This window comes from Perna viridis, chromosome 3 (assembly GCF_037379345.1).
Source record: "Perna viridis isolate PV_CMFRI_1.1 ecotype Kerala chromosome 3, ASM3737934v1, whole genome shotgun sequence".
Taxonomy (NCBI): Eukaryota; Metazoa; Mollusca; class Bivalvia; order Mytilida; family Mytilidae; genus Perna; species Perna viridis.
In genome coordinates, this window is record NC_142447.1 from 47030199 (window position 1) to 47048102 (window position 17904).

The 17904-nt window shown below is 34.7% G+C and overlaps 1 pseudogene; it reads right to left on the minus strand.

Moving 5' to 3' along the window:
- Nucleotides 1–14625: 14625 nt before the first annotated feature.
- On the minus strand, nucleotides 14626–16180 carry LOC148622618 (uncharacterized; annotated as a pseudogene).
- Nucleotides 16181–17904: the final 1724 nt, after the last annotated feature.

The window sequence follows — 17904 nt, forward strand, 5'->3', positions numbered from 1 at the left end:
GTAAATAAAATATAAAAGAAAAAAATCTTGTTGTGTAATAAAACTATACTGAAGAAAGACCTCCTTACAAAACAGGGTGCTCAAAACCGATAATACCTATTAAAACCGTTAGCTACAGCATAACAAACATACTTACTATCATAGCCTTATAACATGGGTCGAAGTTTGAGTGTAAGTAACTTGACAACATACTATAGCAATAAAAAGTTCAATCTCTTTATCAAAAAACCATCATACAATACTTAAACATAAAAAAGGGCGTAAGAAACAAAACACGAATGAAATTATAGAGAGAAAAATAAAATTCCGTGGTTGAAAGGTTTACCCCCAGAACGGGTCAAATCTAGTACACGCGACATGTAAACATTGAAAGTATGAAAAAGAAATAGGTTTACCCGATAGAGCCTCATAACACGTTCAAAGGGTGTACGCGACATGCAAATATCGAAAATACTATAGCAGTAAAAAGTTCAATCTCCTTATAATAACAAAAGAAAAACTTTAAACGAGCACACAAGTCTCAAACTTAAACAAAAAAGGGCGTAGGAAACAAACTACAAAAAAATATATATAGAAAAAAATCAACAAATCAATGGTTTACCCAATAGAACTCCATAACGGGTCAAATCAAGTACACGCGACATGTAAACATTGAAAATATATATTAAAAAAGAAATCGGTTTACCCGATAGCGCCCCATAACACGGATGAAATCGATGAAAAGATTGAGTGTGTGATATGAAAGGCAACACCATTCAAAAGCTATGAGACATTTATTCAAATTACACAATCCATTGAACAAAAAGAAATGCAAATAAAAATTTAAAATCTATTAAAAGTGCCCATTCAATTTGACATTATTACACAAAGACAATGAAATTACAATGAATTTACAAAAATAATAATAATAAAAAAAAAAACAATCAACGTTAATGAAAATTTAGAAATAAAAAAAAATATAAACAAAGAAAGATAACTCTAGTCATAATACCCTCCCCCTTTTTTATCCTTAGCTGTTTACACCATACTATATAATGACACTAATTAGGACACTTAATGAGGATACCTGTGGAGGTCGTTTCCTCCCTCCTTACCTTTAACATCCACTTCCTACATCAAATGGTCCCAATGTTCCCTTCAGTGGTCATGGGTCCACTTCCGGTCACCCAATATCCCCTACCGGTCACTTCCGGTCCGTGGCCACGGGATGTGACGTCATGCGCATGCGCATATGAGTACTCCACCAGGACCCCACCCGAAAAATACTAAGGCTAGAACTCATACTATACTACTCATACGTTGAGCCATAACTGCAGAAAATTGTCTGGCGAAAAATAAAGTAATAATCGGAAGAAAATCCCATTGAAATGGGTAAGACCTGAATTAAATTGGTCGGAAAAGGCATATAATGATTGTTTGGATGATATTTTGGTATCCTAGGTTCAATACAACAAAAAGAAATTACAATTTTTGAAAATTTTGCGAATCGTAGCATTTTCACCGATTTCAGAAAATCGTTAAATTTGACCGTATGTATATATCACGGCATATCATTGGAAGTGGAGCCATGCTTCTAAATTGATTGGAAGTAGTTTGTGTCATATTTGCAAAAATGGCAAAAAAAACATTTCCCGACACAGTTTTTGACTATTAAAGCGAACGACATTGACCTTTGACCTTTTACCCTTGGAATTTCTTGGTAGCATTTATGCTCCTGATTTGTAATATATATGAATCCTTTTAATGGTATCTTTCTTTAAAGTGAATTAAAAAATTTCTAACAGATTCTATTGAAATAGCATAAAAAATCATTTTTTCGGGCAGTAACTCTCACAATTTTTGAAAATGCCGAATATACACTTACTTTTCTTGAAGAGCTTTTTATTCTGAATATATTTGCCATTTGCAGTGCACCTCTATCTGTAACGGTTTGTGACTGTTAAGCAAAAAAAACCTACAGAAATCAGTAAAAATACTCGTTTTCGGTCTATAACGTCAAAACTCTTCATTGAAACGCTTCGAACTCTACATTAGGAAGAAAAACCTCATCGAGACAAATATTTTCATGCTAATCAATTTCAAATAGCTTCGAACAAGGCCAAAGTCAAATTTCAAAGTGACCTTTGACCTTTGGCTTTAACATTTTTAAACACTCAACATATCATCTAGGATCAACAGTGAAGGGCCCAAGTCTGTACGACTAACGGTTTAAAAGTTAAAGTGACCAACCGAATCGTTTCATTTTAAGTCGTGAAAACGCGTAACTAGGAACACTTCAAATCGTTTCAAATAGTACTGCAGCTATTGGTTTTTGTGTATCTAAAACTGTTTAAGATACAATTTTCAAAATTTATTTTTCCGCAATCGGGCAGATAACTTAGGACTGATAAATGATCGCGTCTCATAGGATGAATTCATAAGTTCTGTTTCTGATTGAAAATAATGGCCAAAATTTTGAAATAAAAATAAATGAAATTATTTTAAGAAAAGGGTTTAAACTGTGTGTGTGTGTCATATATTATCATTTAAAATTAGGTAAATGTGGAGGTTCTCCATTTCTATTTACAGACTGAGATGGATGAAATCTTTTGGTTTCGACATATTTCCCCCCAAAAAAATCCACCCACAATGTTTTTGTATATGTTTTCCGTAACCATATAAGCATTTTAAGACTAATCTAAGTTTTCAGTATTAGTTGTAGATGCTTCTGATTGAAAACATGTAAAAAGCATATTTTTTCTTAAAAAACTTGCTTCGAAATATGTTCATCAATGACGAAATTCTAGTTTGAGAATAATTTCGAGTATAAATTTTTTTTTTAAATCCCAAAAATTCCCATATGATGTTAACATGAATAAAAACAGAATTTATCCGAATTCTTGTACTTTATATTAGTAGGTAAAAAGAAAAAAATGAAAAGTGTAGTAAATGTAACTATTTGATTACATTTGTGTGTATAGTTAGGTGTGTCAGAATTCATCAATAACTGATAAACTGTGTAATGATAATGTGCATGTAGTGCATTTTGCGTTAGAAAAAAATGATCACATTTGGCGATGACAGCGTCATCAAAATCCATTCCAATTATAAAAATATGTCAATTGTCATTTTTTCTAGTTTTGTGCTTACAATTTGTTTACGCAAATAAAGCACTCTTTTCTTACTTTCAAACTTTTTGTAAGACCTAAATATTTCATAATCAGTTTCTTTTATTTTTTATTTTGTTTTTTATTTATTTCTACTGATTTTAACCCATTCTTTTTAAGTAAGCAACACTTTCTGACCTTTATTGTAAAGGGAAATACCTTGACTTTCTTTCAGTGCTAAAATATTTACAAACCTCATTGTGCTTTTCTGATGGAAGCAAACTGTTTTCAAAGCTGAATATTTAGAAATGATCCCTATTTCCATGAAAACGCTAATCGAAGGGCAAGTATGGACGCAGACTGCTATTGCCCGAAGAGCAAATTCGTTTTGTTTGAATGTGTTTGCATTGGCTGGAAAACAAAATGTGGTAATTAACAGCAATAATTGCCTGGGGGAGGGGGGACGTGGCACTTCAATACTTCTGTCTAGGGGGTGCCGCTGTGATTCTCTACCCCACCATATTCAACCGCAAAATATCTTATTTTCGCAACTAAAAGATTCTATGAAAGAGTAATCAAGGGAACTAAGATTCTAGCGGAAATCAAAAGAATGTAATCCAAGGACAAACACCAAACATGGAAAACAGACAAACACAACAAAGGACATAAAATAAACAAAATAATACATACATGTACGAAGTAACAAAATAAATGAGCAACTCGGTTCCACTAAAAACTGGGAGCATGTACCAGGTGCACCGTCGGTAGTGTAAGCGTCCTATGCTTTTTTAGTAACACCGAGTTAATTACACATGAAAAGTTAAGTCCGGGGTAGACAAATAAGAAAAGGAAAACTAAGACACGTTGAACAAATCAGTTTTCATGGTGCATATGGATACACCGTAACGATCCACGAGTTCATGGTGACGACCATATAACTTATGTAGTAATGACTTCAATCTTATAGCAACACAGCCCTGTTCGAGAAGCATAATTGTATGAAGTCTAGCGGGCAAGCTCTGGAATAACTTAAGAGTTGTGATCTGAAAACCCATAGGCAGGTGCTGAAGGAGTGTTGCCACAGATGAAATGAAAGTTGACCATACGGAATGAAAAGTGATCGCTCCTGTCGTAGTATAGATCAAGATATGAGGCTGACGTCACAGTGTCTGTAGTATCCTTTATCTCAAGAAGTTCTTTGGGGTAGATGCGATGTATTAAATCCCCGAAACTAGGATTGTTTAAAGATAATACGTCATCTATATAGCGGAAACTGAGAATAAAGTTCTAAAAGTTCATTAAATTCCATTAAGTGGTGTAGGAGGAGTTAAATTAAGATATGGGAACTCCTCTGCCTAACGGAAGGAAGGATTGACACCTCTATCACTATAAACCCCCACTAAAATTAGGGGGTAAAATGATTGATGATATTTCCTCTGCTAGATAAAGAGGAAATGGAAGGTACCTGTTTTCAGGGTTGAAGTCCTGCTTCTCAGAAACTAAACTTTACATTTATATATTATAAGAAAAGTTATAATATACTTATACATTACAATGCTTCTTTCCTGAGGGTGTACTTGCATGTACGTGTTGAACTTTGCTATGTCATCTTAATGATTGACCATTTGGCTTAATGTAGGATTGTTCCTCTAAATCTGGACTCTTAAGATTTTGTTTAGTTTAACAGAAACTAACAGTGTGGTATTTATCAGTTACATTGAATAAGGATGTTTAAAGTTCCACAACTCTGAAATGAAGTTGCAAAGTAATTGATAGTTTACATGAGGTTACATGAATTAGAACTTTTCTTACACTCTTCTGTAAAAATTCAAAGCAGTAAAGTTGGTGCCATTTTCCTGACATTTTGTATCTTGAGGAGAAAGAACGCAAAAAAAAATCTTCTTGCAAGTAATTATTTATTAAAAGCAACAGTTTCCTGTTGGTCAGTATTGGCTCTTCAGAGACTGCAAAATAAAAAAATAGAATTAGTGTTATATAATATATTGTTCTATAACAGATGAACGTGTAAACGTTGTGACCATCAATAGGTCCACACAATCAATGTCAGTATGTTGTAGTTTTGTGTTGAGATTTTAAGACAGTTTTGTGTTCATTCATAATACACTCGGTGCCAATTGGACTAGTAATATTACTACAAATATTTGAAAGTAATACAATTTTAATTGACTACCCTGGTATAATAAGAAACGGTATGTCAGAATTAACTTGTACCCAAATGACCTGGTAACACAATGATAACTACATTGTAATTCCCTGCAAGAAATAACACATCTACACAGTGTTTATCATACAGTTAAATCTTTGTACTCTAAAAAATAATAAAAATATCCCATAACCCAGTAAAACACGTCCTCTATATATACGACAGCTTTAAAAGACTTCAGGGTTGAACATTGAAAAGGTAGGGGCTGGTATGGACACACTATTCAAGGTTGATAGAGCTTTAAATTTTGATTGTATTGACACAGGATGAGAATTTCACCAAAATCAATGAGGCCTTTTTGAACCATCAATCTGAACTTTCCTACAGAGAAAACAATTTTCACCAGAATCAATGTAGCCCTCATTTCGTTCAAATCAGTGTGAACTTTCCTTTGGAGAAAAGGCACATTGTGGTAATATTTCAAAGAGATCAGTTCTGTTTTACTCAAGTTATCATCCAGACATCAAGAAAATGCTTGTTTATGACCCCTAGTTTTTAATCAGATCAAGTCACAACCAACAAAATGTCACCTTGTAGTACAATCTCAAAATGCACTCTTCAAATGCTGATATCAATCACACCTGTAGCCAGAGGGTCCTAGGGTTCTTAAGAATCCCCTTAAAAACGAATAAGCATTATAAAAGTAGAAGTTTTGTTTGATTTGTGATTATTAAAGTGAGCCTAAAGAATCGTATCTAACCCAAGGACAAAATCGACATAGTAACCAAACATATATACTATACAGGGCGCCAAATGGGATTCTTGTGGTTTTGTACTCAAAATTCAATTTTGTACAGACAAAGGTGAACTTTGTTCAACAAATTTTATAACATACTACATAATTTCAATTTTGTGTCACAAAAGTCAATTTTTTTGTCACAAAGTTAAACAAAAGACAATTTTGCGTCACAAAGTTGAATTTTGTGAGACAAAATTCAATTTTGTCACAAAAGTTTATTTTGTATGTAAATTAGTTCACAGAATCATTTGAATATGCAAATGAATTCTCTCATCACGATTTTGTAAGGTTTCTCATTGGATATAGTAACCGCGGGCCTCGCAGATGCAGGTTTCTGATTACTTCGAGCAACGCAGGACATTTAAGGCCGTTTTAAGTGAAATTAAAAAAAACTTTTAAGTTGCATTCTACAGCAAAACTGTTTGAAATTACAAAAATTGCTATTAAACGTTTTCTATGAGATTTGTTGATAAAACCATGGACGGATACAGGCGGGGGCGTGGCGCGCGTGCTCCCCCCCCAAAAAAAAAACCAGCAAAAACAACAACAAAAAATTTGCAAAGCATGGGTTGTCTGGGGTAAAGTTATGCGGTTATAGGTTTTATTTTTTAAATTTCTTGCTAACTTTACCACATAAGATGTCTACATTGCACCCACTCTAGAGGAATAGTTCAAAAAATTTACCTCATATTTCTTTCGATAGACCTTTTGTAGTAAGTTGGTGAGCATGCTCAATATACACTTCCGCGAGGTAGGGCTTGGGTAGAACAAAGGAAGTGTATATTGAGCATGCTCTACGCATGCTCATCGACTATCCAACAGTTAACACAAAAGGGTCTATTTTAACTGTCCGCCCCCTAATCTAAAATCCTGGATTCCCCCTGAAAACAGGTTTTAAAATACGCGATTTTTCTTCTTTCGATTTATTGGGATTTTCCCTGGTGAATCACGTGACCATTTTCTGACATCTTTCAACTCAACTATGAAATGCTTTTGCCCGACTTGTAAATCGCAACCAAATTTGATAAAATTTGACAAGATAATTTGTATTAATGTATTTGCCCCAAATTTTGCTGGAAAAAGAAATAATTCGTCAGATTAGCCAAGAAAATCATATTAGAAATATGTTGAGCGGTGAAATTTGTTAATCTGTCAAAGTCGGCGAACGATTATTTTGTTCCACTATCCCTTACGATTTGTTGCCAGATGCAGATAGACTCCTTATTTCATTCCGATTCTTCTGATGTATGACACAAGAAATTCGGTTGAGTGGAACAGGTCGGGCGAGATGAAAAACCGACATAGTTCGTGTCTAGCTTTCGTTTCCCTTTTGTTTACAAACGCTCAAACAGATCTCTCTTTAGATGATTAAGCGACACGGTGGGTTATACGATTACTATATATGATATTTCTTTCACTTATGTGCTTTATTATAACCGTGCACATTCGTACCTTATCCACTTGGGGGGACAAATAATTGACTTTTGTGACACAGAATTAAATTTTGTGAGGAATTGAATTGAATTTTGTCTCACAGAATTGAATTTTGTTTCACATTTATTATAACCGTGCACGTTCGTACCTTATCCACTTGGGAGGATGAATTTTGTGACAAATAATTGACTTTTGTGAGGAATTGAATTGAATTTTGTCTCACAGAATTGAATTTTGTGACAAAAAATAGACTTTTGTTTCACAAAATTGATTTTTGTGACACATAATTGATTTTGATTACAAAAAGATCAATTCCCATTCGGCGCCACGTATACTAAGCTTTGTCACTAAAACTGATCGTGCATAATTTTATGTGGTTATTGTTATACTTCTCATATATTAAAATTGTAGATGGCTTCATAACGAATTGAAAATAAAAATTGGTACCATTGGTCGCTTGCATAGTATCAACCGAATTATCTTTATTTAATCCTTTCCTTAACCGGAAACCTTGGAATGAATTTCCTTTAATAAAAAACGATTTTTTATTAGACAAGATATAAATCATGCACCATAGAACTGTTTTTTTACCTTGCTTTTGGTTGAAAAGGAACGGATTTGGTGAAACGTAACAAATGCACCAGCGTATAAGCTAAATAATTTTTTTTTTAAATATTTTATGAGATCACTCAAAAGTCTAACACACCTTTATGTAATCTCTGTAAGGTGTTGTAACGTCAACCTAATGCTTTAACAGTGGATTCTCTTTTACGAATCAACGGTGGACAAAAAAAATAGACAAAACTTTCAAAAAACAACTCAATGAGTAGCTTTCAGAAAGTGTAAGCCTTAAGTTTGTTCGATTTATCAGTACACCACTAATTACCATTAGTCTAAAAAGAGCGAAAAGGTTCAGTCATTTTATTAACGTTGACTTCTGAATGTATATCTGAGAATCTATGTTGGGTTTCCTAGTCCTTTCGTCAGTTTGTTTATCACGAATTGGCGTTTAACTGTACACTTGGCTTGCTTCGAAGTGATAACTAGATCAATAATCTATTAAGACAGTAAATGGTACATGGATGTGCGTTGCGGTTGTTGGTCGGAAGAAAACCGTTTAAATAGGATTTTTTTGTTGCTTGGGCGTCTATAGCATTGACCAGAGGCATTTTGCTACCGACCAGTGTGCTGGACAGAAATTCAAGAAAACTAACCCGAATACAATTTATCATTTTTATAGTTACTTTTAATTAATAAAAAAGTTAAACTAAATTAATGACATTTTCGAGAGAAGCGATACTTTTTTTTAAATACGAAAAAAAACTGCTACGAAAATGTCTTAGCTATCTGTCTCCTGTTTTCAGTGTTTGAAATCGAACTGCTAAGGCAAAAAGGGGAAGGCAAGAATGGTAGTTTCCTTTTATCAAGACAACTTTTAGACTTTGTTTATACTATTTCCATAAAACCTCTCGAATCACTGTTAACGGACGAGCAACCGGCCGACCACACTTATAACCTAATACTATAATACTTCCATATGAAAAGGGCACAATACACTCATCCGCAAATAAATGCGTAACGAAAATGATAATTTGAAATATGCATATAATGAAGAATAAGTCTTTGACAAAGTCAGATAAAATGGGAAAAGTTTGAAACATGAAAGTCAAAATTCGAAGATCTTACAAGATTCTAACAAGAAATCTTCTCTATTTGAAAGGAACATTTTGATCACTGCATTACTGCGTAATTGGTACTTTTTCAATAGAACGTTAGAAAATTGAGGTTTTTGAGAGTGTTTCGTGACCTTGGAATTTTCATTTTCAGTGCATTTAATGACTTTTCAATTCATTTCAACAAGATAAAATAAAAAATGGCGTCTTTCTTTTTGATTCTGATGGTACAAATGATCAAATTACAGTGCCTAAATGATTGGTCCTTGCATAGCATGTTTCACACAGATACTGTTTGATTCCTACATAGAGACTGATACATGTACTTACATGCAACCATACATCTATGATGTATCACAGTTTACGAAAAATTAGATGGACATTTTGCCAATGTAATGCATGAGAAATTGCAAGCACTCTCCTGTTTTCACATGCCCGGCTACTGTATAAACCCTTTTTAGTGTGTCATATTTGTTTGTTTTTGTTTGTTTGTTGGGGTTTAACGTCCGAGCAGCAATATTTCAGCTATATTCAGACGATGAACATGAAATGGATGATAAAATGAACATGAAATGAAAAAAAAAAGGATGGGACACAAGGATAATAGGGTCGACAAATTTTGATTGCCACTGGAAAAAGGGGGGATGGGTAAGGTCTGGCAATTTAGCCTCCTGTGGCGGAGCGCAAAGGTTCCTACTCCTATCGAATACCTCAGCAGGGTTCTTTAACGTGCGAGGAACGTGGCATATTTCCCAACACGGTGCACCACTATGGTTTGCGGTCAGGTTTTCCGTATTATAGCCTGACAACCCCAACATGTAACACGCCAGGGGTACCCCATTCAACCACCTGGGGCACACATCCCAGTTGCTCTGTGGGCAGAGCGCCTAGCCCCCGGCTAGGTTTCTGAGCACTATTTAGTCGCCTTATACGACAAGCGTAGCGCTGCTGCAGGCCTATTCTTTTAACACCCGGACCTGCACGGGGCATCATATTTGTAAATAGTAGTACATGCACTTTATTGTGTGTAATATGATAGCTACTTTTAAAGACCACATATGTATAAATGATTTTTTTTTCAAAATAAGAAAGAAATGGGGACAAACCTTTTAGCTTTTTTATTGGAAAACAATATCGTGATAAAAATGCCGATCGGAATCGAAAAAAAAATAGAATTGACGATCTGTATCTTGGGTCAAGTCATGTCATGGGAACTCTATACCATCAACTGTTCGCATATCGACCTCTTGCTATGGATCAAAGCAGCTGTAGGTCATCGTTCCACTCGAAATGTCTTTAAACGAATGAATACAGTAATGTTGAAAATATCCAATATATATAAATAGATATGAGGCGAATACCCAAAGCGAACTTACGTGAGTTACACAAAAGACCTAATAGTTTAAGTAACAGAAACAATGAAATGCCGTCGATTCGTAAAAAGATGAAATTCATTGTATCTCTTACTAAATCACACAAATTCATAAACAAATGTTCATCAGATACAGAATGGATCGATACCTCGTATCGAAGTCAATGGCATATTCAAGTACACTACATTAATTATGGATAAAAAATCTAAATAGAAGATGGATAGTGACATTACATAATGATCTTTTCCAAGGAGTTTAAAGGAAGTTTTGAAAGAGATGTTGATGCTAATTTGGTAATCCCTATCGTCCGCGTCAATGGTGTTGACCTTGTTATGCAAATAAAAAGAAAAAGTAGTTCGGATCAAAATCAGAATGGCATTAACTTATTATACGGTTATTCCGAATAAGCGATGTGAAAAATCCATTGAAGGATTGAAGAGTCTAGAAGGGCTTAGGATACGGCCATCAATCTGGTTCAATGGTTAAATAACACTGTAACAATAAAGTCGAAAATGATATCACTTTCCGTATATCCGTTACACCCTTCATTTCGTGAATTATAAAGCTAGAACATCGTTGCTTCTAGCAGATAACTGAGTTGATAATTCGCCTGTCTTTGTGGATATAAACCATAAAAATCCCCCCAAAAATCTTTGGTAACTTAGTTTTAGCCAATCATTTACACGATATGCGAGACGTTAACCATCAGCTGACTATTCCTATACTTGGTTGAATTTTTGTTTTCGCGTTAATATATATACTCAATACTGTTCGACCCTTTTTGTACTCATGTGGTATTTGTAATTCATGCTGGACTGAGGGGTTTCATGGCGCCCATGGCTATCTTTTGGGTCTCTTACGAACGGTGTAAAGCATCGAAGAGTTTACACAGTCCCTGAGCATAGTCATAACCGTGAATGTTGGTCATGGTGTATTCGGGGAAATTATAGTAGTCATGTGGGCACGTTCATTCATTCAATTCATTAAAGATTTGATGTCGATCCGTGATCTAGTGATCCAATTTGTGATCTGCGCGCTTATATATTACAGCCTACAGCATTTGCTGAATCTTTGACCCAGCAAAATACTTTCCGAGATAAAAACAACAGTTTCAAGTGCATGCAAAACAGATAGGTAAGTTAACTTATTGGTGCATGCCAGTCAATTGATGAGAAATTTCCAAGGCCGAAAAAAATAAAGTTATGTTTCCGATCACCATTCTGAAATTTTGGAGGGTCGGTAGGTAGGGATTTAGTTTTACTTAAACCCTTATGAAATGAAATAAGTCATTATAGTGACACCAAACTCAGAATCAAACTCAGAATACAATGAAAACCAAATATGCAAAGACTGAACAACTACATTGTAATAATTTTAAACCACGGCCAAATCTCTTTTGGGATTCGGCGCTTGAGATATTTTTTATTTTGATGGCGGTGGTCTGACCTCATTTTATTATGATATTATACACATGTGCATGCAAGATAAAACACAATTGATTGAACTTGAGCTTGTTACGAAAACCGAAATATTGCTATTAGAATGTGGAGTTATCAAAGGCAATATAGATATTAAAATGATAGAAAATGGTTGTTGTTTTAGGATTACAATCATAAATCTTTGAAAGAAGCGGTTAATTGTGGAGGGAAGCAACATTTGATCACAAGAACGTCCGTTTTCATATGTGGATGGGTAACACCAATATATCTAAGTTGTTTCTTGGCGTATTTTGATAAAACATTTTTTTAAGGAGCCATTTGTGCTGCAGACGATGTCATATTTGTCATGACGTAATGATAAGATCAAAGCGTATTACCATATCACAAATGTCTCCCCTTTGATGTGGACATTGTAAAAATGGAAAGTAACCGATTTGAAGACAAAATGTTAGATATTTTTTAAGTTATGCGAACAGCTTTTTAATCGGGACTTTTATTAACTATATTGACAATTTATTACATAACCCCAATGAAAATATATATAAAATGTTCAATCAGTCTTTTTGTTAAAAGCCGTTTTGTCCGTATTTCAATTATGTCATAAATCTTATTTTTTTCGACGTTGGCCATTGCTACTTTCTTGCTTACGGTTGTAAAATATAACAACGAATAGTATTCTTACCAAAGTATATTTTATCGCTTAAAGGACTATATAAATATTCAGAATATCATGTTTATTCTAAAAAAATAATGAGTTTTATTGTCTAATAGTAGATAAATAAGCACGTATGTTGTGATGTCACGTTGTCTTTTTCCCAACGTTTTCTACACGTTGCGTCCTATAAAGTCTTTATCAAAAGCTTATTTCGTTAGCTTTGAGTGGACTAATAACTATGAAATTTTGAATTTTACATGTATATATGCTGCAGATAGTATATTTAAAAAATAATGGTACTTGGTTGAACATGTATCTAAGCGCAGCATTTGTCTGTGTCTAACCAACATGTCACAACATCTAAAATTTGTACATTTTATTTATTCACGCGTACACCTCGCGAAATTCGAACGAATTGTTAAAAAGGCAAATGGTGTTGAGTCGATTTCTTCATATACTTAAAAGTGTATTATCCTCCTCTATGTTTTTATCATTTCATTTTTTTTCTTTGGTTTAACAAATGGGTTATATATATTTGTAAAACCATGTCTAACAAAAATGTCACAAAGCGCATTTTTTGACGTTTCCAAAGTAACGTTCTGTTTTGCGACGTAAAAACTCTTTTAACGTCAATTTTAAAAACAATAAAAAGTATTGAAAAGTTACGATACTATGGTAAACATGGGGAAATTCGGACGTTTTACAGATTCGTCACTTCTGCATGCAAATTTTATTATTCGGAAGGCGTCGGGTGATGACGAATCATTCCCTGCGAAAGATGAGGATCTTCTGCGCATAAAGTATCTATTTTCATATACCTGCTTATGATTGGCTAGCAAATCAAGAACCATTTATAAAATATATCAGCTGTTGACAAATTCGGACATAGACGGGGAAATCCGGACTCACACATGGGGAAAAACGGACACCCTGCACGAATAAACGAAGCATACAATACCTTGTTTAATGAGTGCATTTATTTACTGTTTCACGCCTTCCGATCGTTGGTTTTTGGTACTGTATTGATTGAAAAATACACATAAAACTAATTATTCTAGATATATAATATAAATGTGTAGAAATTTTGAAATAATCGTAGTCTAGATCTATAAACATTATAGATCGGGGCGGATCCAGACACTTTGAAAAGGATGGGTGCCAGTCGCGGTTCCTCAGGGGGTGCTAGGACATTATTCGCTATTTTCATGTCAATTTTACACACAGAAATAACAAATCTTCCAATAAAGAGGGGTGCCCTTGGGCGGATACTGATTTTTTTTAAGTCTATTTGTTATAATTTTGCACGAAATTAAAATCTCCCCAAAAGATGCAGTTCTTTCTGGGTCCGCGTCTGTAGACAAAAGATGCAGTTCTTTCTGGGTCCACATCTGTAGATATTTTCGTTTAATAACTACTATTGAGTTCATTGAAGTCTTTAATGATTGAACTTTGTTCAGTTATGATTTAGTGGAATTTTTACTCACGTGATTTTACAATAATTGTTAATGTCTTTTTTGTTTTTGTTTAAGTTATGTATTTATTAATTTTGTTGATCCTGATATTTATATAAACGATATATTTTCATTTTTATTCCTCTATATCTTTCTCTTGCCTTGCCGTTGATATTTTTGATAACTCGGGCATAAACAACGGGCAAATATTGAGGTGCAGACTGTAAGACCACATGCCTGTAGTTAGATAGGGCGATATCAATTATGACAAAAATAGAAAGCTTAGAAGAAAAGATGGGATTCTCCACAGCTAGGGTGGGTAATATTGAAGTGTCGTCATGTTTATCTGTTGATATTCGAGTTTTCTAATTTTTTGTTTCGTTTTGTTTTTTTTTTTTAATACTTTGTTAAATTCACAAATATTCTCTCCAGACCCATTCACATAAATTCACTGTAAAGCTCAGTTTGAACAAACGAGTTATTCTGTCAACATTCAGTATATACAGTATGTTTAAAATTGACCGAAGATACAAGTTGGATCTCGTTTAATCTTACATGTAATCTTTATTTAATGTTTCTAGTGCTGTCTTTTTTCTATTCTCAGCATTATATGTTGTTTCCTTGCCATCTCCTCTTTTTTCTTAAGCTTTTTATTCCTCTTTTCAGTTATAAACTCAGGTGAGATAAAGGGTCTATGTCCACTGTTTTTCTTTTTCTTTTTTTTTGTTGTTCCTCAAATGTAGCTGGTTGAAAGGAAAATCTCAATATTCCAATGGGCAGATTTTGGTGGAGACTTGATCATGGTTAATGACCAGAGGATCATCACCGGAGATCTGGTTTTTACTATTGTGCGTGACTGAAAAATTGCTTAAAACTCGGCTATTATCCCCAGTGTTGTCAGGGGGCATGAATAGTGGTAGATCAATAACCCTAAGGTCGGACTCGGGAGTATTGCTTATCAACATGGAGAGGTTGACGATGTCTTCAACTTCGCTGCGCTCCTGAGTGGTCAATTCATTGTTCTGGTCAAGTGCGATTTGTGAATGCAGTTTTAAGTTAATTGCAGGATTATCCCCATCAAACGGAGGGATAAGCTCTGATTCTACGTTATCGGACTTATCTGATGTACCTGTTGATGTGGTACAATAAATGGGTTCATTATCTTTAAGAGTTGTTGAAACGGTATGTGGCTTGTCTTTGATTTTCAAGTTCTCTTACAACAATATCTTTGTTAGAAGGCTCAGCCAGCATGAAAGCTTCAGTTGGGATGATGGAAGGATTTAGTGGGTATACGCCGCATGCTTTAAAACCGCTTTGAATGTTCCATTGAGTGAAGGAGAGATAGAAAGCCTGATTGCATTAGCGGGGCCAATTCCATTTCATTACCATATTACCTGGTGCAAGAGATGTAAATTCGTCGCAAACAGAGTTGTAATGCTTCTTGAATGGATCAAATACAGTACGATCTAGAGTGCACAAATAATGAGTTGTATGTGTTGGTAAAGCTAAAATAGTTAACTGTTCTTTGCCCCCCACCTCTATTAGATCCAACGCTTCGTGGGAGCTGTGCTGGTCGACCAGAATCAGCTGTGGTCTCAGTTGTGGTCTTTCTGGTTCACAGTGTTGTAGGAAGACATCTCTGAACCATTTCAAGCATCCTGTCGCGTCGATCCAAGCATTCTTTTGATACCACCAAACGGCATTCTCTGGACCTTCGGTTTTATTGAATCCATTCAAATACTTTTCAGTTTTGCCTTTTACTACAATCATCGGAGGCATGGCAACTGCTGACGCACTAACGCACCCAACAACTGCAACAGACTCCCTAGTATTAGAGACTAAGCCCGGGACGGACTTGTATGCTCCATGCTCAGATTAGTTCCATCCATGTTCCAGATGAAAGTGGGTTTGTCATTCAGAGACATCTGATTTATGTGTTTCTCCAAGTCTTTAAAGTAGTTATTTACTTGAACTTGGTTTAAATTTCTAGCCCTCGTACCTGCGAGTTTTTCTGGTTTTCTTAGAACTAATTCAGGATTACGTCTTCGGAACCCATCCCACCATGCCTGACCCGGTATCATTTTTGAAAGGTGTTTTGATTTTCATAGTCTGTGCTAAACGGCCTGCTTTTCGAAGAAGTTGCTTTCTGGAAATGCCGAAACCTTGACTATATGCAGTTTGTGCTTTTTTAACAATGTGGTTCTCAACTTCCGCGCTAAACACGGTGCTTCTACCGCTTTTACGACTGCTTACCTTCCCTGATACATGGTCACCTAGAGTTGACCTTTTTATACCAAAATGTTCTGAAGCTTTTCTTATAGACATTCTTTTAGAATGTACAGCCTTGATAGCATTTTCTAAGTAAATGTTTGTTGTAAACTCCTTTTATTTTTCTTGCCATCTACAAGAGAAAAAGGGTCGGTATGATTGTTATCATAGCTGATTTTATTCACACCATAATCTCTAATGTATTGTTACCATATAAGGTTTACCATATAATGAATAATTTCAAATAGCTGCGATGATACAATTTTTGTGTCCGTCCCTCTGTTCATCCGTTATGTTGTCTCATTGCACCTCCATTTTTTTTTACCGATTTCATTAAAACTTTGGTGAATGATAAGTAGCAATAAAGGGTTAGATGTGATTGTTTTCTACATTAATTGGTTTAAGGAGATTGTTTGTTTGTTTGTTTGTTTGTTTTTTTTGGAAGGGTATAGAGATTTGATTTCTTAAAAGAGCAAATGTGGGCACGTGAGGTAATGTGACCATTCTCACTAACGTTTTTTTTTTTAATTTTATCTTTTGGTCAACGTTGGTCACCTCATTCTTACTCGCCAAGAGAAGGAAGACCCATAACATGAATGTAACTCCATATTGCTTTTGTATATGGTTTATCAATTCAAAGTTTAAGGACGAAACACTTGATACAAAAAAACATATACAAATCAAAATAGATCTACACTAGGTATTCGAATTTTAAAGCACCTTATGGTCCTCCTTGAGATATAAACAGTTTCTATTTCTATATAGCCTAAATGAAGAGTTTATTTAATGTTCTACATGATTCTTAGTTTGAACTGTACATGTTGTTGGTGTTACGGTGAATCCAATCTGTAATGTTGACCCAATTATGCTTTGACACCACTTGAGTCTAAAATGAGAGGCATTATGTAATAAAACTCTAAGGATATCAAATTCACAAGAAATCGTTGATGGAAATTTATTTTTATTATACGTTTGATTTAAATATTACGAAGTTCAACGAATCAGGTTGCACCAAGTCATAGTTTTATTCAAGAATTACCCATCTTTAGTTTCAAATGAATATCCGTATTGGGATAAAACATTTATAACTTTTTCAAGTTCAGGGCTTGATGTCTTGCAAACAATGGAGCATCTTTGTTGTGGTCCTGTTCTTCTATTCTTTACGATGGGTTCGTCATTCGGTCTTAACAACCATTGACGCGACAAACCCATATCTATAATTTTTGATATAACATAGGCATCATCCCTTCTTAAGTATGCTCTAATATTGATTCTATCCAAATGCAGACAGCATTTGGATCCTTGGAATTTTTTATTTCTCTGTTAAATTTGTAGCCTGCACCCACAACTAATTTCCGTGACCCCCAGTGGTGCATTCCAACACACCAGAGATTATGAACTATGAGTAACTTCATCTAAAATGACAAGTTTAAACTGATATGGTAACAACATTCAGAGATTTTCAACATGCCACTCAGTTCACAAAAACATAATCATTTCAGCAAACGTTAGTTTATCTTGTTTTTAAATAACAATTATCTTGCTTTTCTACAGGGACAACA